Genomic DNA, 18,913 nt, shown 5'->3' on the forward strand with positions numbered 1-18,913 from the left:
CAGCCTTTCTTACAGATCTTATGGTAAATAACAAGGCTCAAATTGAGACAGTCCGCTCAGACTCTGCCCCATCGGAGGATGTCATACTGGCCTTTACAAACCTTAATGGCCTTACGGCAGATAAATTAACTAAATGTGGCAGAAAAGCACTTGATAATCCAAGATGGTTTAATAAGACATGTTCAGAAACACACAAAACATTATGGTGTGCCCTAAAAATTATCCTCGGAATAAGGCTGAAATAACAAAAGCCAGGAAAGATTATCAAAAAGAAATTGTATTTGCAGGATAAGTCCTGGGAAGATTAAAAATGTCCTGAATGCTAAAAGATTCACGTGCCTTCTGGGAGGTAGTAAACTCAACCTCCATGCTTGGTGATGAAAGGCCTAAACTAGGCACTATAGTACCAGCTGAAGCTTGGGTAAAGCATTTTTCGGCAATATTTTCCCTGACCCCACAGATAGTAAATAAGTCTTCCTCCTCAAATACACCCTTTGTTATAAGATCAGCTCAGGCCCTGAGTAACTCAGTAGAGGTGAGTGATGTACTCTCGGCAATAGAGAATAGTCGTCCAGAGAAAGCCCTGGACCCGGATAGAATCCCGGTTGTTTTGTACAAGCATTTGCTCGATTTTTGCCCCTCCCCAATTACAAATGTCACAAAGGCTGCTATAGTGGGTCTCCTAGTAAAGACCTGGCAGGAAGCCATTTTAGTTCCAATTGTTAAAAAGGTGGATAAACCTCAACCTCACTGTTACTGCCCAATGTCCCTGCTCAACAGCTCAGTTCAAATCCTGGGCAGGGTTATCCAGGCCAAATTAAAACTCTGGGCGAATAAATCTCAGGCGCTCCCGATCTAACAGTTCGGATTTCGGCCTGGACTTGGAACTGTAAAACAAACATTACTTTTGGAATTAATTGTCCAAAAGTATACTAAAGCACAAAATGGCTGTGTACATTTAGCCTTTATGGATGTAACATTTGCTTTTGACACAGTGAATCGCCCTAAGTTATTGTCCATAATAGTACAAATGGGGATTAACAAAGCAATTATCACCTTGCTCAGTAGGCTTCATGAACACACCTCAGCCTCAGTATGCTATAGTAGTAAGGAGGATTTTAGTGAAGAATTCCCCTCTGATTTAGGGGTAATGAGAGTTTGTGCCCTGGCCCCACTCCTCTTTTTATTATACATTAATGGGTTGGGAGACCAATTATGCAAGGTGGGGAAGGACACCCCAAGGATTAACTTGTGCCAAATACTTTTTTATTAAAGTTGTGAGCGGGTAAGCCCAACATGTAATTTTACTGGCCGCCCCAGAGCCTTGTTTTCAGCTACAAAGTGAACCCCCCTCTATCTGCAAATAGACCTAAACGAAAGGTGGACATTTTTGCTGACTAGACTCTGTCTAAACACTATAATTTTTTTTGTTGCTTTCCTATTTAAGGCTCATTGTTTGCACCACTCCCTGTTTGTCCCTGTGACAGTTGTTCATGCCAAAGCACTACACACTTTATCTTATTTTGTAGATTGTATCCCCCTCAGAGGAGGTAGTTTATTTGCCCAATATTACTTGCAGCAGGGATAAGAAATCATACATTGGCAATGGAATATTTACTCTCCCTAGGAACTAATGAGATTACAAATTGTATTTTAAATTATCTTTTTATTGTTTTTAATATTAGTAGTACATTTTAGACCTTTTTATAATCTGTAATTTCTGTGTATGTGGATTTACTGTCTTTATTGAAAACATGTGTGTGTAATCTTGTATGCCTCTTTTAGAGTCGAATACAGTACTTTGCCTGACTGAGTGGAGGATTAGAATATCTGCACAGATGCTATAAACCTTGCTGATGTGACTCTATATGTGCAAAAACTAATTCTACATAGTGGCCAATTGAACCATTCCATAAATCCTGCAAAATATATGTATGCTTAAAGTTTTTCAGATTGAGACGCTTATAAAGTATCAAAGGCTAAATATTCTTGCCAATATGCACATCTTTAACATGAAAAATTGCACAAAAAATAGTTGTTGACCTGAAGATCAAAACCCCCCCCAAAAAAAACCTATTTATGATATTACCCCAAAGGACCCTACGATTGCAAAAAGAAAATAAATTACCTTAACTAATTCTAGATCTGTAGCACTGTCTCAAACCAATAGAATATTTTTTAGCATTGGATATGATATATAGAGTATCCTCAAGACCCTGTGATCTTTCAGTGTCTGCTTGCATTTGAAAGCTATCTTTTGCACGTTAGAACCATAGCTCACCACTGTTTCTGTCAACACCACTAAATCAGATCCCTGACTCCAATCTAAACTGTTATTTTCCAGGACTGTTCCTAAAACCAAACTAAAAGTTGGAAACCAGCAGACGCTCTCAAATCTGAACCTTTACATTCAAGTGTGGTCTTTATGAAAACCATGGCTTCATAAGATTGGGGGGTTACTACATGCAATCTTTTAACAGATGATACTTCTCTGTGTCCTAATCTGAGAATCAAAAGTAGCTACAGCAGATGGGATTAAGTTATGTAGCAGTGCGTTCCATGATGGAGGATACCTAACTATTAGGTTATTGAACCCATTAATCAGTTTCAGTGTTTTTCATTTTCAAATGCATTCTTTTAAAACACAAATTCCAATGTTTTATTTTGCTTCTGCAAAAGTCATTTTTAGTTGAACCCAAAACTGAATGCCTATTTACAGTTGCAATTCATAACAAATCTAATAGAATTGAAATCATGGAATATTTTATGTGCTCCTCCCTTAACACAAATATACAGTTGTCAACACAGTCTCCGGAAGTACAGTAGACCCACTGGGTACTGTTGACACCCCTTAGCCCTAACCCTTATACAGGTAGTACAACTAATCTGCTTTATGTAAACTGATACTATTAGATCATGTTTTGTAGATTGTAGTTTCCCACTAGGTCCTGAAGAATCGCAGTCAATGAACTAGAAGTGAGAAACATGTCGACCACACCTTTTGCACTTTAGCCCTGGATCACTCTGGGAAACCATACTTCCCATGAGTACCGGCTATCCTTGATTTTACTTGTGGCAGAGGACCACCAGAATAAAATTGTTTCCGGTACCTTGAGCCACATTTTACCCTCACCCACACTATCTACTCTTTCCTGGCCCCTCACCCCCACTTCACCAAAAGGCAGTTGGATAAAAGATCTCCGATAAAGAGCCCCTCTTTGAGGTGAGCCAGTTGGGCATTGCACCGCCTGCCCAACGAGGAGCATTGCCGATGATGAAGCATGACACTCGCAAGGGTGTGTGAGGCCATTATATCCAACAAATTGGATACCCGTGGGTGGTCCTCCAATTGAGCACTAGCCCCTTCCCTAGTGACCGTTCCCTCCCTTTTCCTTCTTTCCCTTCTTCTAGGAACTGCCCAGTCACCTCTTTTGTTGTCTCCATACTTGGGGCTACGACTGTGGCCGGACCTTCCATGCTCCTTTCTGTGAATAGTAATCTAAGCCCTACTGGATCGCAATATATCCCTATCTTCCCCTACTTGTTGTTACATTCACATGCTTGCATTTGAAACCTATCTTTTGCACGTTAGAATCATAGCTCACCACTGTTTCTGTCAACACCACTAAATTAGATCCCTGACTCCAATCTAAACTGTTATTTTCCAGGACTGTTCCTGAAACCAAACTAAAAGTTGGAAACCAGCAGACGCTCTCAAATCTGAACCTTCACATTCAAGTGTGGTCTTTATGAAAACCATGGCTTCATAAGATTGGGGGGTTCCTACATGCAATCTTTTAACAGATGACACTTCTCTGTGTCCTAATCTGAGAATCAAAAGTTGCTACAGCAGATGGGATTAAGTTATGTAGCAGTGCGTTCCATGATGGAGGATACGTAACTATTAGGTTATTGAACCCATTCATCAGTTTCAGTTTTTTTCATTTTCAAATGCATTCTTTTAAAACACAAATTCCAATGTTTTATTTCGCTTCTGCAAAAGTCATTTTTAGTTGAACCCAAAACTGAATGCCTATTTACAGTTGCAATTCATAACAAATCTAATAGAATTGAAATCATGGGATATTTTATGTGCTCCTCCCTTAACACAAATATACAGTTGTCAACACAGTCTCCGAAAGTACAGTAGTCAAAGGTAATATACTTTACGTTTTACAATTTATCATACAACCATACAATTCTGCTTCATTTTGAAAGTGTTCACAATAATATATATCCTTATATAGCAAAATATTCAGCTCTAAAACCCCGATGATTTTCTTTCTTTCATTCTTAGCCTCATTACTGATTCCAGGCTTGTTTCATGTATTTCAATGCTAGATATTTTGGAAAGTATGCAAGTGGTTCTTACTGAAGTTCTGGTTGGTATTTCTATGTGTTCCTTGTTGTGCTTCACTGAGCTGGGTTGCTCTAGGTACCCATGGGCCAGAGACCCATTTGCTAAAAACTCCAGAGCATCGCAGGAGACCAGTTAATTGACTACTGTGAAGTGCCATATATTGCCATATGGGACAAACAGGAACGTAGGTGGACAGAGATGAGGATGATGACCTGCTATACTAACACCAGGAACTCCAATTACACCACACGCTTCACTTCCCCACACCATGTTTGTCTTGCTAATGGGATTTTATAGTGACGGGCGGAGACCATGAGTGCTCGCAAGCCTTTTACTCAAAGTCGGGACGTAAGGGGAAACAGCGGACAAGAGCCGCGGGTGAGCACCGAGGGACGGGCGGGGGCCATGAGTGCTCGGAATCCTTTTCCTCAAAGTCGGGACGTCGGGGGAAACAGCGGACACGAGCGTGGGCAGAAGCGGCCAGGACCAACAAAACCGAAGCAAGGAAACACTGTAAGTATGCTCTGCTGCTCCCAGCCACTCTGATGCGCATCTCCTGCTGCGATGCTGCCCCCAGCCCCCTTCTGCCCCGAGCAACGCCAGGGCGGGCTGCTAGTAAATGTATAATGTACATCAGTATATCAAGACTTGGTTTTGCCAAGACTCTCTCACATTTTACATTGCCTACCTAAGCATTCTTTTATTTGAGGGACTTTGTGCAAGGTGTTTTTGGGCATTATAACTGTTGATTGGTTTTGGAGATGACCATCTTTTACATGGGGTTTACCCAGATTTGTGCCTTCCTATGCTGAACTCTTTCTGTTTCCCCTAGGACTCTGTGTATTTTAACTCTGCCAACCAGAGGTAAAGTGATTGTAATCTCCCTTTTAAATGTAGGTATGTTGGCACCCATCTAATTTGCACATTACATTTACGTGTATGTCTCTAGTATATGGTACCACATGTACCGAGGGTCTGTAAAATAAAAGCTATATGTGTATTAAAGTATGTTTATTGTGTGTAGTTAATTAAAACCTTTACAATTTTGATACAAAAAAAATCAGTAAAATCAATAAAAATACATCGACATTCTATGATGTCCTATTTCTTTAAAAAACAATTTTACATTGTCTGGATTCTGAGCCTTTTGTTACCCTTCAGGCCTTAGGTTTTGTGCCGTTGGTCACCGTTTTTTCAGTTTTTAGTATTAAAAGGCTCGCTTTCTGAAGAAATCTGGTGGCCCTGCAAGCTGTCTGCAGCTGTTGACTGTTCAATGCTAACATGACTGCCGGCCGACATGTTCTGATATGAAATGAACGAAATATATGAAATAGATAGTAACGTCTCAGGTTAATCAGGGATGGGCAAATGCACAAAATGTGAATCAAAGTTTCTTCTGAACGACCGCAGAGTCTGCAGAGTGATGTCGGCCAAGTTTGCTTCCATGCAGGAATCTGGTCTTTTGAAATGTAAGTTCCCAGCCGTATTCGTAGAAGCATTTGTTGTATGGATGCTGTTATGTGGTTGACTAAGTATGGTTGCGGGGCACATCTCGCGTACGTGGCCTGTACCATCCAGCCATGTTTTTTCTTTGCTAGTGCGGCTTTATCTGTAATCCAGGATTTTTTGTTTTGCCGCACCGTTGGCTGATTTTTTAAAGGCCGCAAAGGTGTAATTGATGTTCCATTCCTCTTGCATGTTGAGATTTGTCAATGCTTCTTCAAGAGCTGTTTTCCATGCATTTTTTGCTTTTGTGTGATTGTTTATTTCGGTCCAACAGAGACCCATCACCGTGTCCTCTTGTGCTACTCTTAATTTCGAGTACATTTTTAGTGCGGCAGCTTATCTTACTGGGTGCTGATTTAATAACCCAAATTCAAGACGTACTTGCGCTTGTGATGCAAACTTCAGAATCTGAAAGATGTATTTGAACAGATCTGACTGGTGTAGGTTCAGGAAGTTTGCATCTTTGCCTCTGAATAAATCAGAACCGTACGTAAGGGATGGTAGAAACTTTGCCGCGATCACCTTCAACAGGTATAAAGTGGATGGACATTTCAATTTTGTTTTTGATAAGTTTAGAGCAAACCGTAGTTTGTTGGCCTGAGCTTTTCTATACAGTCGGTGGTCTTTTAATGTCCATCTTGAATTGACCAGTACTCCCAGGTACTTATAAGAGGGGCTTTGCTCTATGATGTTTCCTGCAATGTGCCATTTGAATGTTTGCCGCCCTGGCCATGATGCAAAACAGACAACTTTCATTTTTTTGTAATTAAATTGCAACCCATGCATTTACTGATGTATTCGTGCAACCTTGTGATGGAACGTTGTAGACCCAAAGGGGTCTGGCTGCAAAGAACGATATCATCAGTATACTGCATACTCCTTATTTTGTGATGAGCTAACTTTGGGGGGTCACTTTGTATCTCCGAAATACTGTTGTCGAGGTCCGCGGTGAAGATATTGAAGAGGGTAGGGGCCAATACGCATCCCTGCTTGAGGCCGATGTGGGTGGGGATTTTTGCTGTTGTTATGTCACCATTGCCTAGTTTTATCTTGACCCAGGTGGATGTGTATAGATTTATGATGGCCCATAACAGCTTCGCTGGTATACCCCAATTTGCCATCTTTTTCCATAGGATCTCCCTTGGTACTGTGTCGAACGCCGCTTTTAAATCAAAAAAGCAGGTGTACAGTTTTGTTGATTTATCCTTTGCTCTGTCGACAAGAAGGTTTAGCGCGAGCAGATTGCATAACGTGTTGGTTCCAGGCCTGAACCCTGTCTGGGTGATTGGAAGAATCTTATTGGAGCTGACTCAGTCTTCCAGTGCTCTCAGGAGGTTTGATGCGTATGTTTTGGCCTCTACATCAATAAGTGCAATCAGCCATTAGTTTGCTGGGTCTGTTCGAGCACCTGCTTTGAAAATTGGGTGCAAAATACTCCCTCTCCATGAAGGGGGTATGCTTCCTGTTTGAAAGGCGTTGGTATACAATGGGGTAGGATATTCAGCCCAGAACAATTGATCGTGTTTGAAGAGCCCCTTTTGTCCTGAGTTTTTTTTAAGACCATTTGGACTTGGAGTGGCGTGATCCAGTTTTCACCAAAGTTTTGATCCGCTTCTTGCTTTTCGTTTTGCTGGTAGGTAGGATGGTCTAATTTCTTTACTTGAAGGTTGGTCATTTGGGTTTGCTCTAAATAGTGGATCCATTCTTCCGGTAATGTTTGCATTGAAACATGGGCTGCTCCATTTGATACTTTATTGATTTCTGCTCAGAATTTCCTGTTGTTATTGGATTTGCTGGATTCTAATAGTTTTTGCTAAATTTCTGTGTAGTGTTTTGTCTTTTCAAACGTCTTTTTTGTATTTTTGCCTCAGATTATGGATTTGTCGCTTGGTGTCTTCGCCCTTTATTATGTCTTTTCCTTGTAGCTTTCTGATTTCCTGGTTTAAAATCCTTTTTTTGCACATTATTGAGCCCAGGTGCCCCTGGTGTACTTTGCTTGATTTTCTTTTATGGATATGAGTTTGATGGCCAAATCTGTCAGTTAGGCTTGTAATCATCTTTTCCCAATTGTCCTGGTATGCTAATGGGCTTTTCCCATCGACCCCTGCCGGCGCTTTTTTCACATGTGTCATGATTTCTTTGACATTCTTTCCATTCCATCCTAGTCGCTTGAGATTATAGGGACTCGAGGTTTCAACCAAGTCTTTGCATGCTGGTGCCCTTATGTGCTGAAAGCTATGCTTGATTGATTGCAGACTGTGATCACTCTCCGATTTGTGGATTATTCTGTAGGTAACAATTGTTTGGAATAGCTCGAGGTCCACTATGGTATAGTCTAGAACTGCTTGAGCCTGGTTGACAATTCTGGTCGGGGATGCAGGCTGATCTTGCGGAAAGCTGCTGTTCAGAGTGATCATTCCGATTCCGGCGAACATTAGGGCACACTGCTGGCCGTGCTTATCCTTTTTCCGGTGGTTTGTTATTATTGGAGGAATGGTTTTCCAATTCAGTTTGTTTCGTTGGATGTTGTGTGCATGGTCCCTTTGTAGTAGGAACATGTTCAGGTCACCGGACACAGCCAGTCCCGCCTGTGGGTAAGTGGATTGCTTTGATTTAACGAGTGCTTTCAAGGTCAAGGTTTTCTCTAATTTCTTCAAGGATTCCGGGTGTATGTAGATGTTGCAGATAACCAATGACCGAGACTCTTGAGCGCCCTGCGGTCCTAGACTGGGGTCAGGCGGTAGCTTGATTTTAATGCACTGGATCCATGTTTGTCCCGTGTCAAATATAACATAAGACCAAGGGATGCTGGTGTTCAAATAGATCGATAGCCCTCCAGCTGCCCTGCCTGATAAACCTCTTTTGATGGCATATTATTGGATTTCTTTGAAGCCATTTATGTGATCAGATGTAGTTGACCAGGTCTCTTGGAATAATATAATGTCAAATTGTTTTAAAAATGCTGATAATTCTGCATCATTTGTTTTGCCCCCCAGTCCGTTTATATTCCATGAGCCTACTTTCAAGTTCGGTTTTCATGCTTCATCCGTCATATAGTCCGCGCGGCTGGGCGTTGGGGGTAGGACTTTCTGGGTCTGGCTGGGTCCTCCTGACCAGCCTTGGTGAATGATACGTAAGTTGGTCTATCCTCCCTTAATACTGTCCGAGCGACCAACTGCCCCCCGAAGTTGGTATTCCACTGTCGGGCAGTAATCTTGCCTCTGCCAGAATTGATAACAGGCCCGGGAATCTTTCAATTTCTACTTGTCATATTTCGATTCCCCATTTTGCGAACTATTCTCTGTGTTGCCAAAATTCCTTGGCTTTCAAGGGATCCTTCCATGTTGCCACTGTCATCTCTCTCCCGTTTGCGTTTGGGATTGGTTTAAATTCAATACTTTCAATATGGTTTGTGTTCAAGTGTCTCAGTGTTTCAATTGAACTAGTAAGTTTTAAAATGGCTCTCCGATTGAGGATACTGTGCTTTCCCCTAGAACTATAGTGCGGAATAATTTCGTGTGTTAGTGCGCCTACTGGCTAAGTTGGATCTGTCTCTTCTTTTGGATCCACATGCCTGATTTGAGTATTTAAAAAAAAAATTATTGTCTTGGTTGCCCTGAATTGAAATAATGGGCTGTGCTGCTGGCTCAATGTCGAAAGCGGCCCGAGGGAGTCTTAGACGCTCTGGGCCTTCTGTAGGAACTCTTTGCTGCTGCTAATTGGCCAAAGGATTTTCTTTTTGTGCCTTGACCATTTTTGTAAAGTAGTGCAAAATGCTTTTTTGTTCTGCTTGAGTCTTCTGCGCGGATAAACAGACCGCAAGTTGCATTTTTATATTTTCTTGTATTGGGTTGTGGTCTCTTTGGCTACTGGAATGTTCGATTGATGTTACTGTCTGGGACAGAGTTAGGGGTGGGGGGGTTCCTGCCGAATTTCCCCTTGCTCTTCCTGGTCCTTTTTGCTTGACTCTTTACCCTTCAGTCCATTCAATCTTGTTACTAAGGTCGAGTTTGTTCTTTTGTTGCTGGCCATTGAAGGCTCTTGGTCCTGGTACCTATTAGGCAGTAATGTTACTTTTTTGCCTTGATGCTTGTTTTGTCTGGCTTTCCTCAATTGCTTGCGTTCTCGTTTTGTTAGAGGGTTGGTTTGTTTTTGTTGCCCATTGGTTGGTGGCCCAGTATCTTCTCTCCCTTGATTAACTGGGTCGTCGGTACCTTTGAGTTGAGTTGGCATGTTTTTGGAGATTGCTGTCTGAGCGTTTAATGTAATATTTGTTGGACTGCCTTCCGTTAGGTCCAAATTGTGTCCTCACTGATCGATATATCACTGCTGGTTGTGTATGTCAAATGTTCAAGAGCATTTTCTATATCTGAGTTTTCAATGATTTTATGATGCTCATTTGAGTTATTTTTTACTTCTGACAAATTGTCTGTTAAGATGGTCGGTAGAACTTTGAGTTGGTTCATTGTTTCAGAGCACTGGCATTCATGGTACATTGTATGCGGATCTTACTGTGCCCGTTCGATGAGGGAATTTAGCTCTAATATCTTTCTGTCTATTCCCATCACATGGGATGCCAGGATTTGCAGAAGGTCGATCTGTAACTCTAATTTTTCAGAGTGTTGAAGTAAGGCAGAGGAAATAGTTTCCATGATACTTATAAATGGTGGCCACAGGGGAGCCTGTGCTGGTAGAAAAAGGTCTGTTTGATTGCTGCCGGCTTGGGGACTAAACCTGGGTTTGTCCCCTGGTTTGTTCCAAACTGAATCTCGTGGATCTCCACCCAGACCTGTGCCTGGGGTGGATATTTGTATATCCCTTTTTTCTGGGACTCAGGGCCTTTTGGTGGTGTTACTTTGATTGGTGAGAAAGTAGTATGATGAAGGAGAAATTCTCCTGACAGGCTGTTTGATGGTTTTCCATTAGCCTCATTGCAAATTATTGAACTGCTTACGCTTAAGCGGTCGGGTGCTTCCTGTGTTCCCGAACCAAAAGGAGGTTTTAGTGTTTTATCATCCTTAGGTGGATCCTCGGCACTTGGTGGGCGCTCCTGTGCCCTCAATCTTTCCAGGTTTGTGTGAGTATTGGCTTTCATCTGTTCACCTTTTTGCCGTTCTGTGATTTCTTTGTCTATTATACCCTTATCCAACATGTCCGTGATGTCCATTCTTAGGGCTAGTGGGGGCTCGGCCCCAGAGTCGGGCACCACAATGCCAAAGTATGAACCCAGACTTGATGAGCGACGCTTCTCTGGTGCATTTGGTGTTTTTGCCTCTGGTGCCTCTGAGGGTTCTTAGCACAACTACTTTTGGGCATTAACGTTGTTTGCCACTTCCCTTGTATTTATTTGCATTTTTTTACTGTTAATTTATTGGTCATTGTTTTGGGAGTTTTCCAGGGACTTTGACTGATCTCTAGTGAAGTGTTGCTCTGTGGCTGCAAAGCTTTCGATAGCGAGCCCACTGACTGGGACATTCTTTTGTTGCTGACACCAGTCTTAAATTTCTGTGCTTGCAGCGCCGAAGGCGCCGATGATGTAGATAAGGTTAGAAAGTCTGTGATCTTAGAGCTTTTAAGTCCTGGAATTGTCTGTTGCGTCTTAACGGTAGGGGTGCTGACATTTGTGTCTTTCACCTCTGCTCGGTCTTCGTCGGAGGGATCATTTGCTCCTACGCTCATATTTCTGCAGTGTTGTTGATTTCCTTTTTTTGGTTTGTTTGTGGGTCTGTTCTGACTCTCCCTGATCTCATTATGGGGAGGGAGTGCGAGTGCGGATGATTAATGGACCTGCACCCCTTCCCTTTTCTCCTTTCCGCCTCGCCACCCCCCCCCGCACACCACCCTCGCGTTAGCTGTGGCTGTGGCGTGAGGGTCTCAGTTAAAAGCTATAGGTTTTGTGTGGGCCCAATGGGCTAAAGGGTGAGCTTTCCCCTGATGTCGAAGTGTGGCTTTAACCCCCCGCGCTCCGCGCTGCTTCACACAATGCACCTGGGGAAAGAGAGCAGGGAGAGCTCATGGGCACGGGCACAAGGAGCGGAAGAGCAAATGCGGACACGGGAGGGGGGAGCAGGAGCAGGAGAACCACACCAACCTGCTCATCCTCGACCTGAGCACCTCCGCTCGACCCCAGTTCCTCACCGCTACTCTCCTCTTGGTTCTGGATCCCGCTGCAGGGACCGCTGCAGGGACCGCTGCAGGGACCGCTGCAGGGACCGCTGATTGCTGACCAGGCTCCTCCTCCACCACTATTCCGGAAATCCGTTCTCTGTTCAAAGCGGAGACTCACATCCTCTCTGGTCCTGACCGCGGCTCTCCTGCCTCCGCGCTCCACAGTGCACTTCTGCTCTGAGGCTCTGGTGCTCCTGCCCTTTTGTGGATTCAGAGGCTTCTGCAGCTCTCTCGTGGTTCTCCGCTGCTCCAACTCCCGCGACTCTAATGGCTCGGCCGCCTAGCCTTGCTTGCCAGTCTCTCTCGGTAAGACAAAGCTATAAGTGGTTTGCAGAACTCATTGTACCACCCACTACAGTACCACTGTAAAACATGTTTCCAGGCATGCCCAGAAGCCTGTGGGTGCATTTTTAAATTGCCAATTTAACCTAGGAAATAAACCCTTTACCAGACCTAAAACATTTGAATGTCTAAGTGCCACCTCCGAGGTACGCCCTAAATGCACCACGGGCAAGGTGCATGGTATATTTCATGTTTTACATGTATGGTTGTGAAAAGCCTCCAAAGTCCCATCGGGTAGGCACGTCAGACCAAATCACATGGGACACATATAAGGCAGTTCTCAGGGGGAAACTAATTAGCATAGGAGCCCACAGATCAAAACGCGCTAAACAAGAGATTGGGGATATGGCAAAAACATAAACTTTATTGACGCACAGATAATTTCGAGAGAACGATGTAGGTAAAAAAGACACTTTGGAAAAGGAAAGGAGGGAACTAAAAGAAAAACTGGCGGACTTCCTAGAACACAGAGTGAAGATGAAATGGGAAGCCAGCAAACTATCCAACCACGAGTATGGCGAGGGATGCGGAGAACTGCTGGAATGGAAAACAAAGACCGACCAAACTAGAAACAAAATAGCTAGCATACAGCAGGATAATCAAAGCGGTCTAACTTCTGAAGACTCTGTAATCATGCAATAATTCGAAAACTTCTTCTCCAATCTATAGAAGGAAGACTCCAACTCACCAGAAGAACAAATTGGAAAATACCTAGATCCCCTAATACATCCCGAACTATCAAAAGAGGAAAAAGAGGAGCTAAATGCTGAAATAACGATTGAGGAAGTAAAAATGATACTAAGATGTCTGAAAAGAGGGAAAGCTGCCGGTCCTGATGCCCTACCAAACAAGCTTTATTCTGCCCATGAAACTTTGGCCCTGCCGTTAACAAGACTATTAAACACAATATACAAGGAACAGGGTAAAATCCCAGACTCATGGAACGACGCAACAGTCAGCATCATTTTAAAGCCAGGAAAAAGCCCTGCAATCTGTGAATCTTACAGACCCATCTCGTTGCTAAACTGCGACTATAAAATCTTTATGCAGATCATAGCAAGGAGACTGTCCTATGTAATGCCAAAACTGATCCACCCGGACCAAAAGGGTTTTATAAAGGGAAGACAAATACACAAGATAACCCATGAGCTCTTTGCCGCAATAGATTTAGCGACCTGCGAAAAGATTCCCCTGACCATAATTACTTTTGATGCTGCAAAAGCATTTGCCAGAGTCAATTGGTCTTTTCTGAATAAAGTCATTACCAAATTCAACCTAGGGCAATGCTTTAGTCATTTGGTGTCTGAGACTTACAAAAAACCAAGAGCTAAGATTCTAGTTAACGGGGGCCTTACCAATAACATTGAAATGCAAAGAGGAACGAGGCAAGGGTGCCCCTTGTCACTGTTGTTATTCAATCTTTACATCGAGCCACTTGCAAATTCTCTTAGGAATCACGGATCAATAACCCACTTTAGATGCCGCGAATGGACCAAAAAGGTGGCGTTATATGCAGATGACCTAATAATTTTTACAGACAACTTCCAAAACTCCTTTGCAGCAATAGATAAGACAATTCGAATTTTGGCAAGGTGTCTGAGTACTTGACTAATCAAGCTAAAACTGAATCTATGAGCTGGAATGTACATCAGAATACCCCATATTCTAAAGATAAAATAAAATACTTGGGAATAACTTTGGTCAAGGATCTAGAAAAAGTACCCCAGTTAAACCTCAATAGAATTGCTATTGAGACCAAAAAACTCCTTAAAGTATGGGAAGGTTTGCCACTAAGCTTCCTGGGAAGATCTAACATAATAAAAATGTCCGTACTACCCACATTATCTTACCTCTTTAATGTCATCCCACTGGAATTTAAAAGAGACACTTTGAAGAAAATTCAGGGAGAATTTGCGAATTTCATATGGGCATCTAAAGGGACAAGAATCGCCTGGGACAAAATAAGGAGGAAAAAAGAACAAGGTGGAATAGCCAGCCCAGATCTCGTTGAATACTACAGGGCTTTCCAGTTTAAAAACGCGAGATTCCTATTAAAAAAACACGAGCTTTATCCTGTATTCTTTCAAACACTGACAAACAAAACAGACAATTTTTTATTTAAATTCGGACACCCAAAATTAAAAAAATAAATAAAACTAAAGATCCTAACCAACGTAGCAAAATTGTGGTGTCAAGTCAGAAGTACATTGAAAATTCCTTACTACAGTTCTATGGCTCCCATATGGGACTCCCCGGGCACACCAGAATGCCTAAAAGACTCCCTGGCATTGCCACTAAAAGCAGCAGGAATCAACGAATGGGGCCAGCTGATGAACTCAATAAAATCATGGGATCACCTAGCAGAAACTACTAATTCATCAGTGTCTAAATTTAAATATTACCAACTCAAAAGCTGGGCCAGCACACTCACGGATAAAAAAACGGGAAGAGTGGACCTAGAAAGCGAAATGATGAAGACCACCCCAATAAAGAAGGAAATATCAAGATGGTATTGGGCTCTAATCGCTGCAGGAGAAGAACATTTCCTGATTCCAGAATCAGTCTGGAGGAAAGACATAATAGAACTAGACCTTCAAAACTTATGGCAGAGGTCACTAGAAAAATGCCGGTCAACCATCAAACCAGCCTGCTTGAAGAGAAACCACTTATTTACAATACACAGGGCATACTGGACCCTCAAAAGGCTGTCAAAATTCAAAGGAGCCAGCATAAAGTCTTGCCCCAAATGCGGGCTGGAAAGGGCGAGCGATCTACACATGTTCCAAGACTGCCCCCTCCTTGGCTCCTTTTGGCAGGAAGTCGGTAAGACGATAAGCCGGGTGTTGGGAAAACATCTAGAAGTAAGTACAACTCTTATTATTTTCGGGATTGACACCAAGGTTGACATAAGTAAGGATAATTTAACAAAGAAATCAGGAAAATCTCTTGTTTGTGTTGATATTACTTGCAAGAAGGGAGATTTGCTTAAACTGGGTTAAACCAGTACCACCAGTACATGGGGATTGGCTGAATTCTAAAATAAAAACACATAAGATGGATAGGAAAGGAATGCCTACCAAAAAGTTGAAATTCTGGGAAATCTGGAAAAATTATCATGCACAAACTATGTAAGGCAACTCAGGAACTTGAATAAATAAATCCAATGATTAAAGCGGTGACACTAATTCAAACTGGAATCATTCTCGCCGAGTGGCCGGGAAGGCTGGCTCTCCCCCCTTTTACAAAGAATTATTGATTATGGTAAAGGATGCAGGGGATCTAAGACTGAGCTAATCCATTAAAGGGAGACTCTCTGTTGCCGGATCAGTAAACCTGAGAGAGTGAAGGCACAATCTTGGAAATCACAGTCTCCCGTCATACTCCTTACAACATCCATGCGCAAAATCAGGATTAAAAAAAAAAAAGAAGAGCCTCCAAAGTCTTTTTTTTTTTTAGCTGTGGAAAGGCTTCAATTCAGTTCAGGAGCAGCTAGAACCAAGGAATATTACAAAAGTAATTAAAATCCAGCTTAGTGTGCAAGTCAGATTTTATATTACTATTTTAGAAACTACACGTTTAGAAATTGTAATTTTTCTGACTAAGCCAAAAATGAATTTCTGCTAGTGTCCCAGTTCATCTGGGCATTAGTGGCTCTTCTGTGGTGTTATCTGCATTGTTCACAGACAGTGGACAAAAGGCTTTGTTTTGAAGATGTGCTTCTTCTCCCTGAGCAGAATGGCTTGGGTGGTTGTGCAAGCCCCTTCCTGAGCTTCTATTCTGTCACTGGCAAATATAACTCACACCTAGGCCAGCTGTCCTTTTTCTTCCTAATCAGCGTGGTACCAAACCCAGTGGGGGGAAGGCTGCCCTAGAACTGGTTTAGAGTGACCACAGGGAGGGTTTGCGCATCACCATAGCAATACCTCTGGATGGTCACATGGAGCTCGGACAATGGGAGGTTCTACCATGTTGAAATTAGGTTGAGATGGAACTGTGTGATAGTTTACAGTAAAACCCACAGAAAGTGCTGCAAAGGTGGTTAGAGTTACCCCTGATAACCTTTACCCCCCATTGGTTAGTGAGTAGCCAGGAGTTTCCCTCAACCACAGGCATGCACTGGGCTTAAGTATGGCATCATCAGTACCCTCCTCAGATCACTTCTGGATTTGTGGAAGAACATAAATGGATTGTACCAGCTGTCTTTGACCTCTAAGAGAGCCCTAAAGACTGGACCTATTCTCCCTCTTGTACCTGTGACAAGCATGTGGACTCAAAGGTTTATGCAACTGATCTATTGTTTCCGCTACAGGCACATAACAATCTTCAAGAGGGATTTTCCTGCATTCCCAACTGACCACAACCCTGCTGCTCGCCTATGCTGGAGTAGGTCTTCAGCCCTAAGTGCTGTTCCTAAGGGTCCTAGATCTGTAGCTGGTGTCAATGTGTACTCCTCCTAAAGATTCCTAACCCGGAAGCTAGAAACATTTTGCTTTGAGAACCAATGGGGCACCCAGACCAACCACCAAGCCGATTGGGCAAAGGTGCATCGCTGCTGGGCCAAAGAATCAGTAGGATTCCGCTTTGTTCTACTCCAAAGCAACAAATCTGATCGAGCAGGACCTCTGGAGAAGGTTCTGGCCTCAGGGAGCCCTCTTTAGCTACAGCCTACAGACATACCCCAACAAAGAAATCCAAGTTCCGAAAAAGTCAAAAGGAAAAAAAGCTTCTTAAGGCAAAGGCACAAAATGTATCTAGCGGATGAGGGACCTCCTCAGGTCATGAAATTAGAAATTTCTCCTGATTGGAGCTTGCCCACAAAAAGTCAATAGCTTCACAGAGCCTTCGTCCAGTAGCTATCCGACAACATGGAGCCCTCCTTGGCCACAGCCTACTGCCTTGCTCCACTAAGGACTTTTTACTTCCAGCCCAGACACTAAGTCCAAGGTAAAATATTTTGCCAGGATGAACCTAATCCCTATATCTGACACACATCCCTTCGTGGTTAGCTTTAACTTTTGACTTTTTCCCGGTCAAGCTCAACCAGGTGACCATGGATGTTGCTTAATGATTTTTTATGCTACTTTGAATCTTAAACTTTAGAATTTCATAACTTTGGTTCAGCTAATTAGTTTTTTGTCATTTAGGTGCCATTTTACTTATTGCAATGTACTCTATATTTCTAAATAGTGTTAGGAGTTTTCTTGTGTTGTGTTTTCACTTTATTATTGTTTGAGTTCTGCATAAATTCTTTAAAGAATGCCCCTAGATTAAGAGTGACTACTTTGTGCCAAGCTACCCGAGAGCTATGCACAAGTTTATTTAGAGATGTCTGTGGTCCACCCTGAAATTGACTGTGATTAATATTATCTCAGCTAATTCCCAAATCTCTTACAATTGGTGTATGTCGCTTCAATAAAAATCAAATATTTAGAATTTGTTCATTCAGTTAATAGCTGTCAGACAAAGTGCATTCTCCCCCCGCCACACTGCATGCTTTACAAGGACCCAACCCCACATCAAACTCGGGAGTCGTACTTGATTTTCTGCAGTGTGCTGCTTGTTTATTAAAATTTAAGTTCTCTGGTCAATTACCTCATTGACCCAGCAATGTCTTTATTTATTCATACATATTCCAATACAGTATTTAAGAATAAACTTGCACTTATAATACAATATATACATTCACCGCCCATTCCACTGGGCCTTTTATTGACTTCAGGGTTGCGCCAGCAGGCCACAATCCAGATCACCTGCCCCATAACGTTAACCCTCTTCTGGTCCACGGGGCCGCAGGTGAGGAAAGCGCCCACTTGGGCAACCAGCGGCCTCTGGGGTAGGGCTGAAAAGCCAAGGCCACCAGCAGGTCGGCCCCAACTCTCCCGCCAGCCCAGAGTCCATACTGATTTAGCAAACCTGTTCAGAGTTAACTGTCTCTAGACAAGAAGTTCCCGTGGTATTCTTGTCCGGAACCCCGCTAACGCCCTAATTGAAGCCTTATTACTAGGGATGGGTGGGTGGGTGTCTTCTCTTGGAGACGTCCGACTCCTGGATGATCAGCGGACAAAGAGGGGGCCTCTAGGCTGGTCGCGGGCTTTTAAGCCTCGCGCCCTACTAACGCTTCCGGGGCGTGCCTCGGCGTTTGTTCCCATTGGTCCTGACGCGACGCTCACTTCCGGGTCACGCAACCGGAAGTGACCCGGCTCCGGGTCGGCCCTTTGGCTGCCACTAACGACGCCATTCCCCGATGGGGGTTGGCGCCTTCCATAGCTGTCAGACAAAGTGCATTCTCCCCCCGCCACACTGCATGCTTTACAAGGACCCAACCCCACATCAAACTCGGGAGTCGTACTTGATTTTCTGCAGTGTGCTGCTTGTTTATTAAAATTTAAGTTCTCTGGTCAATTACCTCATTGACCCAGCAATGTCTTTATTTATTCATACATATTCCAATACAGTATTTAAGAATAAACTTGCACTTATAATACAATATATACATTCACCGCCCATTCCACTGGGCCTTTTATTGACTTCAGGGTT

Source organism: Lissotriton vulgaris, chromosome 11 (genome assembly GCF_964263255.1).
Source record: "Lissotriton vulgaris chromosome 11, aLisVul1.2, whole genome shotgun sequence".
Classification (NCBI taxonomy): domain Eukaryota; kingdom Metazoa; phylum Chordata; class Amphibia; order Caudata; family Salamandridae; genus Lissotriton; species Lissotriton vulgaris.